Source organism: Mus musculus, chromosome 14, assembly GCF_000001635.26.
Source record: "Mus musculus strain C57BL/6J chromosome 14, GRCm38.p6 C57BL/6J".
Taxonomy (NCBI): Eukaryota; Metazoa; Chordata; class Mammalia; order Rodentia; family Muridae; genus Mus; species Mus musculus.
Window position 1 is genome coordinate 4,535,623 of NC_000080.6, and position 23,864 is coordinate 4,559,486.

Here is a 23,864-nt window from a genome sequence, read left to right on the forward strand (position 1 = left end):
GTCACATGAATTGACTCAGGTGGTATATTTATTGTTGTGAAACATCTACTACATCCACAGTCCCCAGAGATTTGGGTGCTAACAACATCCCTTAAGCATGACAGAGTCCTAACCAACGTTCCCCCTCAAAAGCACATGACATCTAATGAAGTAGTTAGAATTCTCCAGCTTTGAAAGGAGATCCCACAGGACCGTGAGAGGCTCCAGGAGAGGCACCCCAGAAAAGGACCAAGCTGGGGAGAACCAGTTAGCTGTTAGGTCATGGCAGTTGCTAGTGACATCATCAGTAATGCCTTCCTGGAGAGTCTCTTGTATTTAGGAAAGAACTAGAATCTTCTCTGTTGTCACCTGTGTTGTGGTGACAGCAACTGCCTGTGGTTCATCCCTTCTGTTTGCTCTGGGTTCACCAGCAGGAATGTTTTCCTGGCTGCTCAGGCTATGTCAGAAAGAGAATGGCGATGAAGGAGAGATCAGAACAACAGAGAAGGGAGAGGGAATCCTTTCTCATGAAAAAGGAAGAAGGAAATCATTCTGGAGAAGGCACAGTGAGTCCTGGGCAGAGTTGGAGAACTTCCTGGTAGAGGTAGGCTTGAGCTGGGCCTTCCAGGAGTAGGTCTTAGAAGCTGAAGCCTTGGACTTTGTCAATGTCAGAAAAAGAGTCAAGAATTTCTGATGATTAGTTTGACAGAGCCAGGAATTGACAAACCTGCAGCTACTTTTCTGGGAGCTATTTAATTTCATTTTGAGTGGCAAAGAATGCCAGGAGTGGGTACTATGAGAATAACAGTGTGTCTTTTCATGGAAGTTAGTTGAAGCACTTCATCTTCCAGATTACTGTAGGTAACTTGAGTCTCTGATGAAAAGAACAGAGAAGGATGCTCCCCTGGTCTTGTCATGTGGTGAGGACTCAGACACTTTGGATTTGAAGACACATGATTAATTAGGGCTTGATAGTGCTAAGCACTATGAACTTCAGGATTTCCCTGCATCCCATCTGATATGACCTGACAATGTTCCCCACATCTTTATGTCTGAGGCAGCTTATAGATTTCAAGGCAACGGGGCCTGTAACAGGGAGTGTGGCATATGTCTGACAATGGTGGTTAGGAAGAGGAACATAGCTTAGCAAACCAGCTGGAAGATAGCTTTTCTGCTCTTTTTGGATTCACCCTGTCTTTATCTTTCTCTCCCTCCATCTTCTTCTTGGGACTCAGAATAGTCTCCCCTGCCCCTAGGCCATCAAGTATGCAAATTCTTTTGTGTTTATCTATCTTCAGGGTCTGCTAGAAATACTTCAACCCAAAATTCCAAAATCACTAAGCAGAGATGAAAAATAAATGAACTAGAAGAACTGAAATTGGATATGAGGAAGATCAGCAATGACATGGAGGAAATGGGTGGAATCCTGGAACTTTACATATATGAGGATTTGAACTACAGGTAGGAATTATGCCCTGTTGACTGTATTGTGCCATCTGTTAACCCAATTTCCTTCCATGAATGGACTGTGTCATCTCTCATCATTCAATTAAGTAGCCCTGACAGGTGTTTAATTGTTGGATAAAAAAGGTGCTGTGTGTTTATTATCATTTTCTTTTGTACTTGACCTTGGGGTGCTTGCAATCTGATTGTTGCTGTAAACAGTTGGAAGGACCTGCTCACACTTACTGTCTCTCAGTGTGTGAATGCAATGCCTGTATTGTTCCTTATATTCTGAGAGATGGCACCTCACAGGATTTATTTGGCATTCTAATTGTGTCTGTGTGTGTGAACGTAGTTGTGTGTGTTTTGTTCAGGACTGGGGTTCTGGGACCTTTGATGGGGTCTGAGGATTTGTGTGATGCACAGTTTGTAGGTCCTATTCGTGTTGAGTCCATAGAGGCCCAAAGTGATCATCAGGGAAGTTTTCTCCTGGTTTCCTTGGTGTCACACAGGAATCACCTGGGAGAGGAGGTGTGATAAAGCCTTTCTCCTGTAAATACTAGTTGTGTCCTCTGGGAAATCAAATAACAACAGGACCTAAGGAATGAAAATCCCTGCCTTAAAAATAAGAGGAAAGTTATTACAAATATCTACTGGACTCAAGCCTGTGGCACAGTGTAGTGGAAAATTGTCATTGAAGTAGTCTATTCCTTCATGCTTGCCCAGGAAGCTCTTGAAGGTCAGCTAGCTCCATTTGGTCCCCTGGCTCTGCTGTCCTCTGCCCAGGATAGTAAGTTTAATTAGCACCAAGGGGACCCAGTTTGAATGAGCCAGGATGTGGCATGTACTTGGTTTGGGTAGTCCATGATACAGCCTGTTTGCACATGATTATTGAATCCTTAATTCAGCAGATTATTTGCTTCTTGGGCTATGTCCTAACACAGGATGAACACTGAATTCAACATCATTAAATCACAACATGAGAAGACAATGTTGGATATGAATGAAATGATCCAGTCCATAATTGGTTCCATGCAGTACTCCAAGGAACTGATAGAAGATAACTATTCCTACAGGTGAGTCAGTGACACTACTGAAACCCCCAGAACTAGGCAGGGAATGCTTCTGTCCTTTTAGGACTTTGAACAAAAGCAAGGACTCTGGTTCTATGCTATCTGTTATTTTTATCCAGGAACCCTGCCCTGAGGCAAGGGTCTTTTATTTGTACCTCTTGGACACAGTTGTCCTAAGTGTGAAGAGTGTCCAAGACCCTCCAAACTTTATTCTTCCAAATTCAAGATCCTCTACATAGAAAACTTTTCCACCACGCTGGGAATATCCAGGAACCCTGAACCTCTAGGGTTCTGACCACAAATTAAAAGATCTAGGATTCCCGACAAAAATGGAAAGAGTGTACACCTGTTTGGTGGTCTCACCTCTCTCAGAGGGGATAAGCCCTCCCTTGATGAAGGTTTTATGGTACCACAGACCTATAATCTACCATGAGGATCTTCTGTGATGTATAGGGAAAACTCTTGGTGACAGGGTTTTCAGAAGGTTGTGGAATCCTCTGGAATATGGGTGGTATCTTGATTTGACTTGTCTTTGTTTGGTTCTGCTATGTATATTGTGGACTCTTCTCGGGCTTTCTGGGGATCAGGGCCCTTGCAGGGATCATGGGACTTGTAGGAGTGAAATGCCAATGGAATCTGGCTGGGAATCACCAATTTTTCTTTGTGGATCAGCATTAAGGAGGACCACCTCCTCCGTGAGTGCACTCAACTCAGCGAAAAAGTAAGGATATTACTGAATGAGAACAGAAAGCTGCTAGTGGAGCAGGCTGGAACGCAATTGTCTCATGAGGAAGAAAAGAGGTTCTGTGAGGAGGCCAGCAAGAACATCTGTGCTTCAAGTGCAAAGGAACAGCAGGTAGGATGATGTTTATCAGAGGCAGATTGCCCTCATGTCTAACCATAAACATAGACAATCCAATGTCACAGTCCACCAACTTCTCCAGGCACTCACCTATGTCTCCTCCAAGTGTTTGTTTATGTGATCATCTATATGGCTCTCTGTGGAGGTAGCTTGGTTCAAGAAACTGCATGTTTGGCATGCAAATGTTCCTGCTCTGCTAGAATCACTAAGGGAGATAGGTTGATCACAACACAACAGCACATGCCTTAAGTTTGAAGGGTGCTGTGTTGGAGCCCTTGTTGAGAATAGCAAGAGCTTTGAAGGAAGAAGTAAAGGCCTGTAGAACATTTGCTTTACAGGGATCTTGTGAGATTCTAGGTAGGAAATAGTTTAAAGGGATGACAGCCTAGATTAATTGACAAATAAGTGGATTTCTTTGCTGTCTTTTGGTGGCTTTTCTATTCCCCCCTTCCCCCCTCTATCTCAAAATGGTCTCTTCAGGCTTCATATATCTTGGTTCACATTGAGAGAGCCTGAGTAGAAGCTTGTCAGTTCTATTTTCTTTGAGTGCTGTTGGAGTGGTCATTCCTGGGCCTTAGAATCTGGAGTTGTCTGGATGACCAGAGATGATAGAAAGGATTCTCACAGGCTCAGGTTTGGTGTGGGATTTCTGAGGTGCTCCAGCAAAGCCCTCCAGGGCAGGGCAGACACCTCTCCTCTGTCAGGGAAGGTGTCCAGATGTCTGGAGCCCAAAACGGGGTCCTTTCTCAGAGTCTGTCTTCTAGGGACCTTGGGGGTGTCTGCCAACTCTGCGCCCAGGTGACCAAGTCCTGGCACCTACTGGAAGGGACTTGTGACCCTGGTCAGGCCGGGTTTCCTGCTTCTCTAATGCTTTCTCAGGTCCCAGGCGATTGGATCGGAACAGAAGTTGTGTTCCACTCACCAGTGGTCCTAAGATCGTGTGGAGAGTCCTCTAGGGGATCTTGGGGTGTTCACCGACTCCGTGCCCAAGGTGACCTGGACTATCCTTCAGCTTCTGGCAAGAGGCTAACACCACAGAAAGTCTTGTAAATGATCACAGAAATGAACTACTGGGTGAGCCATAGGAGAGATCTTGGATAAGGTGCAGGATGGTGGCCTAGGCTTGACTGTGTTTATGCTTAGATATGACTGCAACCTGCCCCTGATGCTTCATTCATCCTACCTGCTGCTGCTTGGTACATAGGTCATAGATATTCAGGCTGCCTTCTTTACACAGCCTCTTTGTTTCTTTGGAGCATTTTTCCAATGCAATCTGCTCCCCTAGCAGCTGCCTGTTCTCCTGACTTTGTGCTGAAGGTGGTTAGATTCACTCAGGAGGTGGCAGTGCCTGATGCTGAGCCACAAACAAAAAATTGTGACTCCCAGGCAGCACCTTCCTCCCACTCCTCCCAAGGACCATCCTCCCATCATGAGCCCTGACCCCCAGACAGCCTCAGACAACAATTCATATTGGCCATGGAGCATCACATAGAAGCCTCACTGATGTCCTGGGATATTTTCTGCAGGTTGGCTATCACCTGTTGGTGTTGCATCTCGAGCATGAAGGCCTCAAAGTTGATCCTGTGGGATGGCATGGCCCAAGGAGCAAATAATCCCTTGAACTGAGGCTACAAGGATCATGTCAGTTCAAGCTGAATCGTGGACTACCTCAGCCCACATATGCCACATCCTGCTCCTTGGTACTGGTTCCTCTTGGTGATTATTAAAATTATTACTCTTGGCCTGGGGCCAGTAGAGCTAGGGAAGTAAAAGAAGAGAGCTGACCTGCTTTAGCTCCCTGAGGGGACTTGAAGGAATAGATGAGCTCTCCAAGAACTTTCTAGGAGCCTGTGCCACAGGCCTGGGTCCACCTTAAACCTGTGATGACCCTTCTCCTGTTTTTAGACAAGGAATTGTCAATCCTTGGTTCTATTGCTACATAAATCCCCAAAGGACATAATATCTACAGTGAAAGGCTTTATAAAAACACATACTAGGAGTTTCCAACGTGCACCCAAGGTGAGCACAGAGGTCATGTGCTGTGCTGCTAAAATGGAAGGCTCCTTGTCCTCATCACTATCATGACCTGAAAATTGATTCAGGCCAATCCTCAGGCCAAATCAAGGCCAGAGACTCCATGGATTGTAAGGTAAACACACACACACACACACACACACACACACACACACACACACACACACACACACACTTAGAATGCCAAATAAATACAATTCAGAGTACAATGAGCAAAATCAGAGAAAAGCAGTGACCTGCAGAAATCCTGTCACACTGAGAGGCAGCACGTGGGACCAGAACTCTTCAGCTGTTGACAGGACCAATTAGAACCAAAGTACCTCCAGGTCAGTTACAAAAGTGATTTGCCATAAGCACACAGCACCTAGTAATTTCCATAAGCCAACACATGTCCAGGCTTCTTAAAATGCAGGATGAGAGCTCACACACTTCTACCCTTATTCCCAGACTGTGATTCAGGCCACAGGCTCTGGTTTACTTTTGGGGGAATCAAAAGAGCCTGTGACCCCATCTCACTCCTATCTGAACTTCAAGTTCTGTATCTAAGATGTAATCAGGAAAATGATTTTGGGCATGAGAACACTCTGGAGTTGTAGCCTCCTGTGATGTGAGGAAATCTTGGGTTAACAGAGAGGGCCCAAGATAGCAAAGAACTGGGCATAATGACTACCTGTTGTTGTTCAAATCCTTGTTAGTGTAATGGGCCAGGATTCCCCAGAGTTCATCCCTCCCATTTGTCATCTTCTGGAGATTGTCAGATTCTCCAACCTCTTCAACCTCTCCTCCTCCTTAGAGATGGTGGAGGGTTGGGATGATGCCTTCCAGTAGATCCTGTAGTTAGATAAACACTAGTAAACTTGCATAGATGATGGCACAGGGCCAGGAGAAACCATGCTTAGTCCCAAATAGAAATCTGAGGAAGAAGTGTTGCTAGAGACACTAATGAATCCCTGAAAGAGCAGGAAAGTTATCTTCAAGCTGGGCTCCTCAGCTATGTCCCTGTTCCCAAGCACCATAGGTAGACATATGCCTCACACCCTACTGTCATCTCCCTGGCTCTGAAATGTATCAGCTGGCCCAGGCAAGAAGAATTGAAGGACATTGTTAGCTCATGTTTGATGTGATGCAGGGAATTCTTGGAATCCATACTGATTAGCACCCAAGCCCTAATCATGTTTGTTCAAGACCAAAGTGTCTGAGAATGTGAGGTCTGTCTGACATGACCAGGAGAGTATTCCTCTTTGCTCTTGGCATCACATACTCATATATCCTACAGAATATGCTTAGGATGAAGTGCTTCAACACTATCCTGACAGCAACACTCTGTTATTCTCACAGAGACTCCTCCAGGCCCACTCAGTATGAAAGTAAAGAGCTCTGAGGAAAGCAGATTGACACATGTCAATTCCCGGCTCTCTGCCAAATTGATCTGCAGAAATTATTGAGTCTGGGTCTGCCATTTAGGAAGACTGAGGTTCAAATCATAAGTCCTACTCCTGGAAGGACCAGCATAAGCTTTCCTCCTCCAGGAAGCTCCCCAAACCCTGCCCAGGACTCACTGGACCTTCCCCAGGACCATTGCTTTCTTGTTGTTCTACAGCATGATAGAAGGTCAGCCTCCTTCTGTCTTGATATGGCCTCTCCTTGTTTTCCATTCTCACTTCAAAATAGCCTAAGCAGCCTGAACAACATGCCTGCTTGCAAAACTAATAGGCTCTAAAGGGATTCTCCATAGGCTGCTGGTGTCACCACAACACTGGTGACATCACAGGTGATTCTAGGGTTCTCCTGAACACAAGAGATTGTCCCCGAAAGGGACTACTGGTGATGTCACAATTAATAATGGATAGTAATGGAATGTTTTCAAACTGTGTTACATACACTGCCCGACTGAAGGGCAAACATTTATTTGTGAGAAAGGGTCGTCTTATGTTGCCCAGGCTAACCTAATAAGAATAGAATTTGTGGATAGGGATTTTTCCAAAGAAGCTATTACAAATATTCTCTATATGATCAAAAAAACACAGAGGAAAAAGAAAATATGATCAAGAGAGATACGAAGGATGTGCAAGACATCTTCTGTAGAGAAGGGGAGGTGTGGAGTGGAAACTCAGTTCCATGCAGGGGAAAGGGATGAAGGGAGATGGGGGAGGTTATAAATGTGGAGATGAAAAAAAAATGATACTAACCCTACAGTAAAGAATAGGACTTGGTGGTTTGGGTATAAATGTGTGGTTATATTCACATATACTTCACCTCTGTTTTTTTTTTAAACTATGTCTGTATGTGTGTGAATTTATATCTGTATGTGTATATGTGAACATGTACATGCATTTTCTAGCTCTGTTCAGGGAGAGGACCTGTGAGCAATGACCATATTGCACAGCCAGATCTTGGTTCTTAAATACCATTCTCTAAGGAACCAGGGCTCCCTGGAGGAAAGGATGACTTCAGGGCTGAGAAAGAAATAAGAGGAGAACCTGCTTTTACTCCAAACTAGGCAAATGCTCAAAGGAATGAGGGATTCACACCCAAAGGACAGAGTAACCAGCTTTTAGCCTGTGCTAATTTAAGATCAAAATAACAGATGACAGGAGCTGGAGAGAGAAATGGTCGAGTGGTTAAAAGCATGGCTGTTCTTCCTGCAGACCTGGGTTCAATTCCCAGAACCCACAGTGCTGCTTATAGAGGATCTGGTATCCTCTCTGCCCTCCATGAGTGCCAGGCACACACATGGTGTACAGAAAGACATGCAGGCAAAATACCTGTACATGTAAAATAAATAATAAATTAACCAAGATTATAAACTATTGATTAAGTGGGGACACCTGAGTCCATAGCAACATAATTAAATATATTAAGAACAAACAAACAAACCAGGATGTTTTATGAGTAAGAAAAGAGTCACACAATCTTGATCTACCTTTCCCAAATTTCAAGATACTGAAGAACTGCAAAGGGAAAAAGAATTACTTCTCATGGAGAAACTGTGAGGATGTCACCTTAGTCAATAATCAAAGTTAATGTCAATAGTAAGTGGCAACTCAAAATCAAGTCCCACTTGGAGCTGGGCAACAAAGCAACACTCTATGTGGTCAAGGTTTTCTAACTAGAATTTAATCAGAACAAAATATCAGATAAGGGGGACAGCAAAACGTTCAGTGGGTCAATATCTTTGTTGCCATGTCTCACGCCCTGAGTTTGATCCGCAAGGACCACATAGTGAAAGGAAAGAAATGTCAGATGAGCCCAAACTGAGTGACCTTGCATAAAATAAATGTACCACAATCTTAAAAATGTGTCAAGGTCTCGAGAGAAGCTGTGTCACACAGGACAGCTAAGTGCAAGACAGGATTTTCAATCAGGTCCTTTTGCTAAAGAAATTATGATTGGGGTCATTTTTCACATTTAAATGGGGTCTCACTATTAGAATGGAAATGTGTACCACTATTGACTCTGATCATTACACTATATCCATGGAGAAGAATATCCTGAGTAGCAGAAAATAGACATTAAAGCATTTGAAGGTGGAAGGCCAAGCTCTTGTCACTGTACTTGTGACTTGTCAACTGACATGTCTCCAGGACAGAAATAACTTTACAGAAGAAAGAATGTCATCATTTGAAAAACACAGTTTTAGATTTATGGATGTGTGTGTGTGTGTATATGTGTGTGTGCCACATGAGTGTGGATACCCAAAGGGACCAAGACAAGGTGCCAAATTCCCAGAGCTGGAGTCACCGGTAGCTGTGGGTTGCTTGACCTGGGTGCTGGGAACTGAGCTCTGATCTCTTGTAAGAGCAGCAAGTATTCTTAGTGCTAAAGCCAAGGCATCGCTTAGCCCCTGCTTTGTTTGTAAAGTGGGTTCTTATTGGTCTGGAGCTCTTCTGTTAGCCAGGGTGGCTGACCAGTAAGCTCCAAGGATCTGCTTGTCTCCTGTGTGCTAGAATCACAAGTGCACACCGTCACATCTGGGGTGAGGCTCAAACCCAGGTCTTCAAGCTTGTGTGGCAAGAACAGTAACTGAACTTTCTCATTCTCTACTCTGACAGTAGCATTGATCTTCCCAGACTGATAACTGCTGAAATCCAGGTCACGGCTCACCTCACCAAACTCAAAGCAAGGAGTGAGGAGAGGGAGACTCTAGACAGCCACTGGACTACAACCATCGGCTCTGAAATAATGAGAAACTATTGTAAGCAGACATATGCCTTGATGTCTCTGAGAAGTTGCAAAAGAGACAGCTGTCTATGAAGATAGAAGCTAGACCGCCTGTCAAGCTGACATGGAATGAAGAGCTACAGTTCCATCTTCATTACATCCTGAAATTGAGCTCCATCTTCAAATTGATGCCTCAGAATCCATAGGAGCCATCAAGCAAAGAAATAAACCCTGACAGGTTGTCATGGCCTCCGCATATGTGAAGTTGCCTGTGCACTAAAGGTTATCAGTCATGATGTCATGTCCTCAGCTGGTTTGCCTGCATTAATGCAGTTACCCAGCGCTGCTTCAGTCTTTTGTGTAGTTGATATTACAAGCTTACACCACCAGGCTTAGTTAACAGTCCTGTGTGTGTGTGTGTGTGTGTAAGGAAGACTCTGCTTTCACTGATAACTGGGCTATTTCAAAAGTTTAATTTCTCGGGATTTAAAACTTCTAAACTTTTGTAAAAGGTACAAATTGAGAATCTCAAAATATTGGACCACCTTCCTTTAAAAACTTTTTTTAATGAAAAATGGTGTGTGTGTGTGGCTAAGACACAAGTCAAAACACAAAATTCATTTATATTTCACACCTCATGAATATAGCCTGAAATTAATGATTTACAGGATTTTTAATGAGCTTATGCTTTTACTATGACCCTTCAATTGAGGTCAAGTGTGGAAGTTTCTCCTGGTGGCACTGTCTTGGTGCTTAGCAAGTTTTGGATTTGTAAATGTTTTAGGCTTTCAAATTTAGATGCTTAGTGTATGGTGCTTCCCCAGTGGCAATGTAAAATGCATAGGGATAAGTATATACGTGGTGCTGGACCAATAGTTACTGAGTTCTTAAATATTTTATCAGCCTTCCTCAAATAGAAGTTTCTCACTCATCTCAATGCAGACCAGAATTTAATTGAAAAGCTTTTGCTTCATTTCCAGCAAGTACAATAAATTAAAGCTGGCCATACTTGAATGTCTATAAGGCTGTTGTATGTTTTATTGATTTTATCATCTATGGAAATATTCTCAATTGACCCACAAAGAGGAGTTTACCTTATTCTTCCTAATAAAATTGAACATACATTTTGAAGAAGGGACTTTAAAGCTATTAAATTCAAATGCTAGAAAAAATATTTACAACGCCCTAAACCGAGGCTATGTGTCCATTCCCTAGCACCATGCATATTTAACTAGTTTACTTCTTGAATGTCTCTCTGTCTCTTTGACTCTGTCTCTCTCTCTATGTGTGTCGCTGTCTCTGTCTATCCTTCTCTCTTTCTGTCTCTCTGTCTCTGTCTCCTGCCTCCCCTCCCCAGCCTCCAGATCTTGCTATGCAGCTCAGGCTCCCCTTAAACCTGTTTTAAACTAGTTCATTTTTCAGTACAGCATTCTCTGAAGTTCATTTCCTATGTGGTAAGGGTCTATCATCAGAAAGATGATAGAAATTAGAAATGTTCAGACCTGACTCCCTAATTAATGTATTCTTCAATTATTAAAATCAGCCAGTCTTTTATAATTTTCGAATTGTTTTAAAAGGTACACTGCAAATGGTGTTTACTTATAATCACACCATCCCACAACATCTGACTTAGACCCACCTCTCCTACTGTCACACCATCACACACCATCTGACTTAGACCCACCTCTCTTACTGTCACACCATAGCACACCATCTGACTTGGACCCACCTCTTCTACTGTCACACCATAACACACCATCTTACTTAGACCCACATCTTCTACTGTCACATCATCACACACCATCTGATTTAGACCCACCTCTCTTACTGTCACACCATAACACACCATCTGACTTAAACATACCTCTCCTAATGTCACACCATAGCACACCATCTGACTTAGACTCACCTCTCCTACTACACAGCATAGCACAACATCTGACTTAGACCCACCTCTCCTACTGTCACACCATAGCACACCATCTGACTTAGACCCACCTCTCCTACTGTCACACCATAGCACACCATCTGACATAGACCCGCCTCTCCTATTGTCACACCATAGCACACCATCTGACTTAGACCCACCTCTCCTACTGTCACACAATAGCACACCATCTTACTTATGCCCACTTCTCCTACTGTCACACCATAGCACACCATCTGACTTAGGCCCACCTCTCCTACTGTCACACTATAGCACACCATCTGACTTAGACCCACCTCTCCTACTGTCACACCATAGCACACCATTTTACTTAGACCCCACCTCTCCTACTCCTTTTCATCTGGCGTTTGAATGTTCTCTGATTACTGCAGTTATATTTAACTAATTACATTCATACTTAGAATTTTCAAAGAATCACAAAGGACACAAACACTGTCTTTGACCTAACGGACCATATAGTCTGTTTGGAAAAGTTTATTTAATAAAAGTTAAATTAGCAAATTTGGTAGGAATACAAAAAGATTAATAAACAGATGAAGGGTTAAGCTAACCTTTAATGAATGAATATAATTTTCATAGGCAAAAAAGGGATGTGGAATGGAGTGGGATGTTCCCAGTGAGGAGCCCAGAATGACCAGGTAAGTAGGAATTTCCACAACACATTACTAGAGCAAGAAGGGGAATCCATTGAAAAGGTATACTAGAAATATTTGAGAGAAATAAGAAAACTTGAAATTGTTATGTGGGGTCAATTTATGAGTCTAACCAGTTAAGTACCAATCAGTTTCTTCATGTTCCTGGCCTTGGATTTTTCCCCCTCTTACCTCTAGATTCCGGATTGTAACATTAAGAGTGGCCACTTTCAACGATCACCCTAGCTTACAACAGTTCCTGGCTACTTTTTTATTCTTAATTCCTAGAAATCAGGATTTTATGCTGAAGCTTGATTTTGATCACAGGTGATTAAAGTTAGAGATGTCTTATTCTTCCTAACCAGAGATGTCAGACTAAGGTGGTGAAACTGGAAAAAACATGGCCAAGTCTTTCTGTTACCTTGGGAGCTGAGGGTGGCCATCTGGTATCTGTCATATGCACCAATCAGCTGAGAAATTCACTCTTCCCAGGAAATACAAATGGCAGGAGAAGCAATGGCTCATCATGGAAGCCTCCCAGTTCCCAGTGGCTCCAGTCATCCCTTTAATTGCTGACCCTTCAACTGCATTTCTGCCCCTGTATTCTATGATACCTTGTGTCTTGTATAAATAATCCCCTCTTTCTGCTTAAGTTAGTTTGCTTTGGGTTTCTGTTTGATACCCAAAGAGTCCTAATATGGTAATAACAAGATACTTCCTGAAACCCTGCTGTCCTCTACTTCTGTATGTGTCCCCCACCTGCATTCTAAGGATAGATAAGCTTTCCCTTATTTCTCTTTTAGGCTTTGTATATTCCCTGCTTTAGAAATCTGAGCATCACAATTCACAATCCCTCTCTATGCCTTTGCTTTGACTCCCTGGCTTTTACTCCCTATCCTTGAAGGAAATGCTAACAAGGAAACGGAGAACACCTGGGAAGGTCATTTATATATGCCTGGGCTTATGAACAGATATGGGCTCCATTAGTCTGAATCTCCCAGGACATATGATAAAAAGGTTAAAAAACAAGAAAGAGCCAGCATATAAACATAGCAGACAATATTGAAAGTCAAAAAAAAAAAAAAAGAAGGATGAACATAATAGTCACAGGAGGAAATGTGGAGACAAGGTGTAGAGCAGAGAATGAAGCAAAAGCCATCCTGAGCCTTCCCCACCTGGAGATCCATCCCACATATAGACACCAAACCCAGACAATATGGAAGATGACAATAAGTGCTTTCTGACAGGATCCTGCTATAGGTGTCTCCTCAGAGGCTCCACATGAGAGTGACAAATAATAAGGCACATTTTTGCAGCCACTCTTTGGATTGAATATAGAGTCCCCAGTGGAAGAGTTGGAGAAAGGACTGAATGAGCTATAGGGGGTTGCAACCATAGGAAGAACAACAATATCAACCAACCATATCCCCTAGAACTCCCAGGGACTAAACCACCAATCACACATGGAGTAACCCATGGCTCTAGGCACATTGTGCCAGATGACGTCCTTGTTGGACATCAATGAGAGGAAAGGCCCTTGGTCCTTTAAAGGCTCGATGCCCCAGTGTAGGGGAATGTCAGGGTAGTAAGAGAACACTGTGTTCTAAATAACTTTAAAAGTCCCACAGTCTTTACATATTCTTAAAATTTCAATCTCTTTAAAATATCCATCTCTTTTAAAATTCAAAGTCTTTTTACAATTAAAAGTCTCAACTGTGGGCTCCACTAAAACAGTTTCTTCCTTCAAGAGGAAAATATCAGGGCACAGTCACAATCAAAAGCAAAAGTCAATCTCCAACCGTCCAATGTCTGGGATCCAACTCACGATCTTCTGGGCTCTTCCAAGGGCTTGGGTCACTTCTCCAGCCAGGCCCTTTGTAGCACAGGAGTCATCCTATAGGAGCACCCTCATAGAAGCAGGTGGAAGGGGCATGAGATAAGTGGGTTCTAGGCAGGTAACCAGAAAAAATGGCTAACATTTGAAATGTAAGATTAAAGTGTTTTAAAATAGAAAAAAAAATGAAGACCCAGAAATTAAACTATACTTATGGACACTTGATCTTCGCCAAATTAAAAAATATACAATAGAAAAAAGAAACACCTAAAATAAATGTCGCTGGTCTAACTGGGAGTAAGTATGTAGAAAAAAGAAAGTAGATGCATATTTGTCACCTGGCACAATACTCAAGTCCAGGTTGATTAAAGATCTCAACATAAAACCAGATTCATTGAATCTAACTGAAGAGAAAGCAGGAAAGAGCCTCAAACTTATGGGAATGGGGATAAATGTTATAAACGGGAACTCCAATAGCTCAGACTCCAACATCAAAGTTTATAAATGGGCCACAAGAAACTGAAAAGCTTCTATAAGACAAAGGGCATAGCCAGTAGGACAGATTGACAAACTACATATTGGGAGAAAAATGTTCACTAACCCCCCATCCAGTGGAGCACTAATATCCAAAATATATAAAGAACTCAAGTAGATAACCAGCATAAGAGCTAAGAACACAATCTAAAAATGTGGTAGAGAACTAAACACAACATTCACAACAACTCATCTTGAATGGCTGAGAAGCACTGAAGAAGTGTGCAACGTCCTTTGTCTTCAGAGAAATGAAAACCAAAATGACCCTGAGGCTGGTTTCCAGCGGTATACTTTCCAGTGAAGAATGCTAAGATCAAAAAAAACTCATGTGAAAGCATATGTTGGTGAGAATTTGAAGAAAGAGGAACATTCTTCCATTTCTGGTGGGACTGCAAAGTGCTATGGCAACTCTGGAAACCAATATGGAGTTCCTCAGAAATTTTCAGATAGATCTACCTGAGAGACAAGGACCAACCTTACTGGTGCATGGCCTGCTACTTTCAGTTTTCACTTGATGGCTTGTTACTCAGATTTTCTTATTGGGCTATGACTTTGCTCTTGTCTTTCTGATTCTCAAGCAGTTCTCTGATCTTACACATTTTTTGAGATACCTCTAGCCACTGGGACTTATTTATACCTTCAAATCCCTCTAAATTGGGGGGCTTCTAATACTTGGAGAAGCTGAGTGACAAAAGCAAAGTATGTTGAGCCCTTTGGTGTCCAGTGCACACGAATCTATGGGAGTCTAGATATGCTAATCCTCTAGAACATTCTTTAGGAAAGCAGCAGTATGCTCTCAGGTCCCTGTGTGACCTCACCTTTGTCAGCTTTGTCGGCTTTTCTACTGCTGGTCTGAGAACAATTGGAAACTCCTGGAATAGATGTCTCATATCTAATTTCCTTTGTCATTGTTAGTATACTAGTGGGAGTAGGTTTGATGGAAATATACTCTCAAACATTAATCAAAACAGTGCTTTTTATGGACCATCAGGATGAAGTACCAAGTTCAAGGAAAGTTCTGCACATACTGGTCAAAGCCAGCCAAGTGCAGCAAGAAGAAAGCCAAGCAGAAGTCATTCATTCCCAGCACCCTCAGCACCTTTCTCCAGGACAGGGTCACTTAGTTTTGGTAGGAGAAGGGATGACCTGAGATAGCTGTCCCATATTCCCTCAGAAAAGAAGGGGCCAGGAATATTGGGGAAAGATTATGGGTGTCACGGGGCAGTAAGGAGAGTGTAAAGTGAATAAGTAAATAGATATTAATACAAAAATATTTAATTATTTAACAAAATGGCACAAAATGTATTGTTATAGTAATTCTAGTGTATACACAGGCAATCAGTTTAACACCCAGATAGACTAGATGTTGTAAACTAGGGTGCCTTTGTTATTGACATAAAGTATGCACGTTGCAAACATAAATAAAAAAGAAAGATGTTCATCCCAAAGATCTATTATTCTCCTCAAGTCTAAGTGTTTGTGGTCACCTTCACCAGAATTCTAGAGACCTCTGTTCATCCAGGTCTCAGGGCTCATCCAAAACACAGACCTGAACCAGCTGTGGCCAAGTGTTCCTGTTCTGCCTCAAGCTTCAGAGACACTGGAGGGGCAGCCCTGGCCTTCAGGTGGCAGCCATTCCAGGTCCTCTGTCAGCTAATGGAGTCTTCCACAGAGGCCTGTCATCTCAAAAATAGAAGCTTTGGTATTCCAAAGATTGGGATGCCACTCTACAGTCATGATGAGTTGGTTACATGAGACCATACAAGTTAACTAATGTCTGTATGACTGTTTTCCTTATTTGAAAGTGAGTAATGAGATCATCTGAGGAGTGGTTGCTAAGAATAAAATCACTGATTAACGTGAATGATAGGACTGTACAGAGCATGGGCTTAATTTTCTGCTTCCAGTGCAAAGAGCTGTTAGAGTTCAAAACAAAACCAATAGAAACAACAGGAATATTAACAACAACAATTTTTAAAAAACCTTCTTAGTGCTGGGATTACAGTTATGTACCAACTCTGGCTAAGGTTTGTATGTATTTATAATAAACAAACAAACAAACATCCCTATTCCAGTTCTAGCAGTTGCCTCAGAGAGAGCTGTGTGACACTGCATGCTGCTTCCTTTCCCCAGATAGCTCAGGTCTTCAGTTCTCTACCAGGTCAGCTGGACCTAAGACACTGTAGTTAACCTTCTTACTGCCATGGTATGATTCTGCAACAATCCTTTTCTTGGTAAAACTGAGCCTGTATAGAGTAAGCCCCTTGTTGTTGGATCCAGGATACTTTAGGCCAGCAAACACGCAAGCCACCCTTAGTGAAAGAGAAAAGGAAAAATCACATTGCAACAATATGTGCCATCATTGGAAGAAAAAGCCCTCATCTTTGAAGCCATCACCTATCTTCCCCTGATTTTTGAGCTCTGCATATTGATATTGTGTGGCTCAAGAAGGTAGTGAAATTCAGATGTTTTCCCAAAGAAGACATACATGATTTTTCACTCTTTATCTGTGAGGTTAGGGGGTATTATAGCACAGGTTCAGCAAAGCCAGCATAAGAACACAGAAGCCAGAGATGATAATGCCAAAGATAAAGCATCCTGAACTTATAGACACATTAAAATTGAGGTTTCATCTTAACTCAGGTCATTGCACTCCCAGCCCCACCCTCTGAGTCTTTTTTTTAAATTTTTTTTATTACATATTTTCCTCAATTACATTTCCAATGCTATCCCAAAAGCCTCCCACACCCCCACCTCCCCTACCCACCCATTCCCATTTTTTGGCCCTGGTGTTCCCCTGTACTAGGGCATATAGAGTTTGCCTGTCCAGCGGGCCTCTCTTTCCAGTGATGGTCGACTAGGCCATCTTTTGATACGTATGCAGCTAGAGACAAGAGCTCCGGGGTACTGGTTAGTTCATAATGTTGTTCTACCTATAGGGTTGCAGATCCCTTTAGCTCCTTGGGTACTTTCTCTAGCTCCTCCATTGGGGGCCCTGTGATCCATCCAATAGTTGACTGTGAGCATCCACTTCTGTGTTTGTTAGGCCCCAGCCTAGTCTTACAAGAGACGGCTATATCATGGTCCTTGCACTAAATGCTTGCTAGTGTATGCAATGGTGTCATCATTTGGAGGCTAATTATGGGATGGATCCCTGGATATGGCAGTCTCTTGATGGTCCACCCTTTTGTCTCAGCTCCAAACTTTGTCTCTGTAACTCCTTCCATGGGTGATTGTTATCAATTCTAAGAAGAGGCAAAGTGTACACACTTTGGTCTTCGTTCTTCTTCTGTTTCATGTGTTTTGCAAATTGTACCTTATATCTCAATATATTAAGTTTCAGGGCTAATATCCACTTATCAGTGAGTACATATTATTTGAGTTCTATTGTGATTGTGTTACCTCACTCAGGATGATGCCCTCCAGGTCCAACCATTTGCCTAGGAATTTCATAAATTCATTCTTTTTAATAGCTGAGTAGTACTCCATTGTGTAGATGTACCACATTTTTTGTATCCATTCCTCTGTTGAGGGGCATCTGGGTCCTTTCCAGCTTCTGGCTATTATAAATAAAGCTGCTATGAACATAGTAGTACATGTGTCCTTCTTACCGGTTGGGACATCTTCTGGATATATGCCCAGGAGAGGTATTACGGGATCTTCTGGTATTACTATGTCCAATTTTCTGAGGAACCGCCAGACTGATTTCCAGAGTGGTTGTACAAGCTTGCAATCCCACCGGCAATGGAGGAGGGAGACATAACAACAGATCCTGAAGAAATCCAAAACACCATCAGATGCTTCTAAAAAAGGCTATACTCAACAAAACTGGAAAACCTGGACGAAATGGACAAATTTCTGGACAGATACCAGGTACCAAAGTTAAATCAGGATCAAGTTAACGATCTAAACAGTTCCATATCCCCTAAAGAAATATAAGCAGTTATTAATAGTCTCCCAGCCAAAAAAAGCCCAGGACCAGACGGGTTTAGTGCAGAGTTCTATCAGACCTTCAAAGAAGATCTAATTCCAGTTCTGCACAAACTATTTCACAAAATAGAAGTAGAAGGTACTCTACCCAACTCATTTTATGAAGCCACAATTACTCTGATACCTAAACCACAGAAAGATCCAACAAAGATAGAGAACTTCAGACCAATTTCTCTTACTAATATTGATGCAAAAATACTCAATAAAATTCTCGCTAACCGAATCCAAGAACACATTAAAGCAATCATCCATCCCCCTGAGTCTTATATTTGCTGTGAGTACAGCATCATGGTACAACCCGCAACATCCTTATTGCTCAACTTTGCAATTTAGGAAGACAGATATTGCAGAAGTCATGGTTATGAGGCTACAATGTAGTAATGTACAGTCCAGGATGACCTTTGCTCTATGATGCCCACTTAAATTGTCTGGTTGTATTTGAGAACAGGACCATGTGCAAGATAATGTTTTGAAGATAGGACAGCAAGTTTACCATTTATATTTGCCCTGTAGTTGATCCCCTATGTTTGAAAGAATAGGGAGTGTTCCTTATAAAAGATAGCATTGTAAACCAGAGATTTTGTGAAGCACATGGATATATATATATATATATATATATATATATATATATATATATATATATGTGTGTGTGTGTGTGTGTGTGTGTGTGTGTGTGTGTGTGTGTGTGTGTGTGTGTGTGTGTGTGTGTATATATGTATGTATTTATGTATGGAAAGAATGAAAAGAATGACCACTATCAAGGAATGCACCATTAGCAAATATCATCCAGGTTTTATACAATTAAACGTATAGGAGAAAGATATTTGCCTCTGTGATACAGGAAATCCCTGGGAAATTGGAGTATATATCATATGAATTGACTCAGGTGGCATATTTATTGTTGAGAAAAATCTACTACATCCACAGTCCCTAGAGATTTGGGGCTAACAAAATCTCTTAAGCATGTCAGAGTCCTAACCAACGTTCCCCCTCAAAAGCACATGACATCTAATAAAGCAGTTAGAATTCTCCAGCTTTGGAAGGAGAGGTTTCCAAAGGGGATTCCACGGGTCCATGAGAGGCTCCAGCAGAGGCACCCCAGAAAAGGACCAAGTTGGGGAGAACTAGTTAGCAGGTAGATCATGGAAGTTGCTAGTGACATCATCAGTAATGCCTTCCTTGGAGAATCTCTTGTATCTAGGAGAGAACTAGAATCTTCTGTGTTGTCACCTGTGTTGTGGTGACAGCAACTGCCTGTGGTTCATCACTTCTGTTTACTCTGGGATCACCAGCAGGAATGTTTTCCTGGCTGCTCAGGCTATGTCAGAAAGAGAATGGCGATGAAGGAGACACCAGACCAACAAAGAAGGAAGAGGGAATCCTTTCTCATGAAAAAGGAAGAAGGAAATCATTCTGGAGAAGGCACAGTGAGTCCTGGGCAGAGTTGGGGATCTTCCTGGTAGAGGTAGGATTGAGCTGGGACTTCCAGGAGTAGGTCTTACAAGCTGAAGCCTTGGACTTTGCCAATGTCAAAGAGTCAAGAATTTCTGATGATTAGTTTGACAGAGCCAGGAATTGACAAACCTGCAGCTACTTTTCTGGGAGCTATTTAATTTCAATTTGAGTGGCAAAGAATGCCAGGAGTGGGCACTATGGGAATATCAGTGTGTTATTCCTTTCATGGAAGGGAGTTGAAACACTTCATCTTCCAGATTACTGTAGGTAACTTGAGTCTCTGATGAAAAGTACAGAGAAGGATGCTTCCCTGTTCATGTCATGTGGTGAGGACTCAGACACTTTGGATTTGAAGACACTCGATTAATTAGAGCTTGATAGTGCTAAGCACTATGAATTTCAGGATTTCCCTGAAACACATCTGATATGACCTGACAATGTTCCCCATATCTTTATGTCTGAGGCAAATTATAGATTTCAGGGCAAGGGGTCCTGTAATAGGGAGTGTGGCATATGTCTGACAGTGGTGATTAGGAAGAGGACATAGCTTAGCAAACCAGCTGGAAGATAGCTTTTCTGCTCTTTTAGGGATTCACCCTGTCTTTACCTTTTCTCTCCCTCAGTCTTCTTCTTGGGACTCAGAATGGTCTCCCCTCTCCTGGGCCATCAAGTATGCAAATTCATTTGTGTTTATCTATCTGCAGGGTCTGCTAGAAATACTTCAACCCAAAATTCCAACATCACTAATCAGATATCAAATATAAATAAAGTTAGAGAATTGAAATTGGATATGAGGAAGATCAGCAATGACATGGAGGAAATGTGTGGAATCCTGAACGTTTACATGTATGAGAATTTGAACTACAGGTAGGAATTATGCCCAGTACCCTGTTGCCTGTATTGTGCCATCTGTTAACCCAATTTCCTTCCATGAATGGAGTGTGTCATCTCCCATCATTCAATTAAGTTGCCCTGACAGGTGTTTAATTGTTGGATAAACAAGGTGCTGTGTGTTTATTATCAACTTCTTTTGTACTTGACCTTGGGGTGCTTGCAATCTGATTGTTGCTGTCAACAGCTGGAAGGACCTGCTCACACTTGCTGCCTCTCAGTGTGTGAATGCAATGCCTGCAGGCTATCACACCTTTACTCTGATATTGTTCATCATATTCTGAGTGATGGCACCTCTCTGGATTTATTGGCATTCTAATTGTGTCTATGTGTGTGAACTTAGCTGTGTGTGTTTTGTTCAGGACTGAGGCTCTGGGACCTTTCATGGTGTCTGAGGATTTGTGTGATGCACAGTTTGCAGGTCCTGTTGGTGTGAGTCCATAGAGGTCCAAAGTGATCACCAGGGAAGTTTGCTCCTGGTGTTTCCTGGTTGTCACACAGGAATCTTCTGTGGGAGGAGGTGTGATAAAGCCTTTCACCTGTAAATAATAGTTGTGTCCTCTGGGAATTCACATAACAACAGGAACCAAGGAATGAGAATCCCTGCCTTAAAAATGAGAGGAAAGTCATTACAGATACCTATAGGACCCTTGCCTGTGGCACAGTGTATTGGAAAATTGTCATAGAAGTAATCTATTCCTTCATGCTTGCCCAGGAAGCTCTTGAAGGTCAGCTAGCTCCATTAGGTCTCCTTGCTCTGCTGTCCTCTGCCCAGGATAGTAAGTTTAATTAGCACCAAGGGGACCCAGTTTTAAGGAACTAGGATGTGGCATGCAATTGGCTTGGGTAGTCCATGATACAGCCTTTTAGTACATGATTATTGAATCCTCAATTCAGCACATTATTTGCTTCTTGGGCCATGCCTTAACACAGGATGAACACTGAATTCAACATCATTAAATCACAACATGAGAAGACAATGTTGGATATGGATAAAATGACCCAGTCCATAATTGCTTCCATGAAGTTCTCCGAGGAACTGTTAAAAGATAACTATTCCTACAGGTGAGTCAGTGACACAACTGAGACCCCCAGAACTAGGCAGGAAATGCTTCTGTCCTTTTAGGACTTTGAAAAAACGCAAGGGCTCTGGTTCTATGTTATCTTTTTTTTTTTATTTAGGAACCCTGCCCTGAGGCAAGGGTCTTGGATTTGTACCTCTTGGACTCATTTGTCCTAAGTGTGAAAAGTGTCCAAGACCCTCCAATCTTTATTCTTCCAAATTCAAGGCCCTCTACATAGAAAACTTTTCCACCACGCTGGGAATATCCAGGAACCCTGAACCTCTAGGGTTCTGACCACAGATTAAAAGATCTAGGATTCCAGACAAAAATGGAAATAGTGTACACATGTTGGGTCAGCTCAACTCTCTCAGAGGAGATAAGCCCTCTCCCTGCTGAAGGTTTTATGGTACCACAGACCTATAATCAACCATGAAGAACATTTCCTCTTCTGTGATGTATAGGGTGCACTCTTGGTGTCAGGGCTTTCAGAAGTTTGTTGAGTCCTGTGGAACATGGGCGGTATCTTGATTTGACCTGCCTCTGTTTGCTGCTGCTATGTATACTGTAGACTCTTCTGGGACTGTCTGGGGTTCAGGGCCCTTGTGGGACCATGGGACTTGTAGTAGTGGCAAGCCAATGGAATCTGGCTGGGAATCACCAATTTTTTTTTTTTGTGGATCAGCATCAAGCAGAAACACCGCCTCCGTGAGTGCACTCAACTAAAGGAAAAAGTGAGGATATTACCGAATGAGAACAGAAAGGTGCTGTTGGAGCAGGCTGGAATGCAAGTGTCCCGTGGGGAAGAAAAGAGGTTCTGTGAGGAGGCCAGCAAGAACATCTGTGCCTCAAGTGCCAAGGAGCAGCAGGTAGGATGATGTGTATCAGAGGCAGATTGCCCTCATGTCTAACCATAAACATAGACAATCCAATGCAACAGTCCACCAACTTCTCCAGGCACTCACCTATGTCTCCTCCAAGTGTTTGTTTATGTGATCATCTACAGGGCTCTCTGTGGAGGTAGCTTGGTTCAAGAAACTGCATGTTTGGCATGCAAATGTTCCTGCTCTGCTAGAATCAATAAGGGTGATAGGTTGTTTACACATCACAACACTACATGCCTTAAGTTTGAAGGATGCTGTGTTGGAGCCCTTGTTGAGAATAGCAAGAGCTTTGAAGGAAGAAGTAAAGGCCTGTAGCTCATTTGCTTTACAGGGATCTTGTGAGATTCTAGGTAGGAAATAGTTTGCAGGGATGACAGCCTCGTGTAATTGACAAATAAGTGGATTTCATTGCTGTCTTTTGGTGGCTTCTCTATTCCCCCCTTTCCCCTCTATCTCAAAATGGTCTCTGCAGGCTTCATATATCTTGGTTCACACTGAGAAGTCCTGAGTAGCATATTGTCAGTCCCATTTTCTTTGAGTGCTGTTGGAGTGGTCATTCCTGTGCCTGAGAGTCTGGAGTTGTCTGGATACCAGAGATGATAGAAAGGCTTCTCACAGGCTCAGATTTGGTGTGGGATTTCTGAGGCTTCATGAAAAAATTTCTTAATATATGCCCCCAATTCTTACCAAGAAGAGTGTTCTCTAGTGATTTTTGTTAGATGTTTCCCTCCTCCCCCCCTCCCCCTGACAGGGTTTCTCTGTTCACACTGGCTGTCCTGGAACTCACTCTGTAGACCTGGCTGGCCTCGAACTCTGAAATCTGCCTGCCTCTGCCTCCCAAGTGCTGGGATTAAAGTAGTGTGCCACTATGACCCGGCTTCTCTAGTGCTTTTTATTCCTCTAAAATAATCGCAGAGTCGTTGGGTCTCCCTTGAAACATCTCCTCTGCATAGTCTGAATTATCTTGGTCCTGAACCATAACAGATACCTCATTGTTTTCTGCTCACTTCTGATTTTATGTCAACAACTCTGTGTGTGCTTGTGTGTGTGTCTGTGTCTGTGACTGTGTGTCTATGTGTTTCT

At 42.6% G+C, this 23,864-nt stretch overlaps 2 pseudogenes; both read left to right on the forward strand.

Moving 5' to 3' along the window:
• The first annotated feature begins 415 nt into the window (after positions 1–415).
• Positions 416–4,970, forward strand: Gm3030 (annotated as a pseudogene).
• On the forward strand, positions 4,439–22,894 carry Gm3047 (predicted gene 3047; annotated as a pseudogene).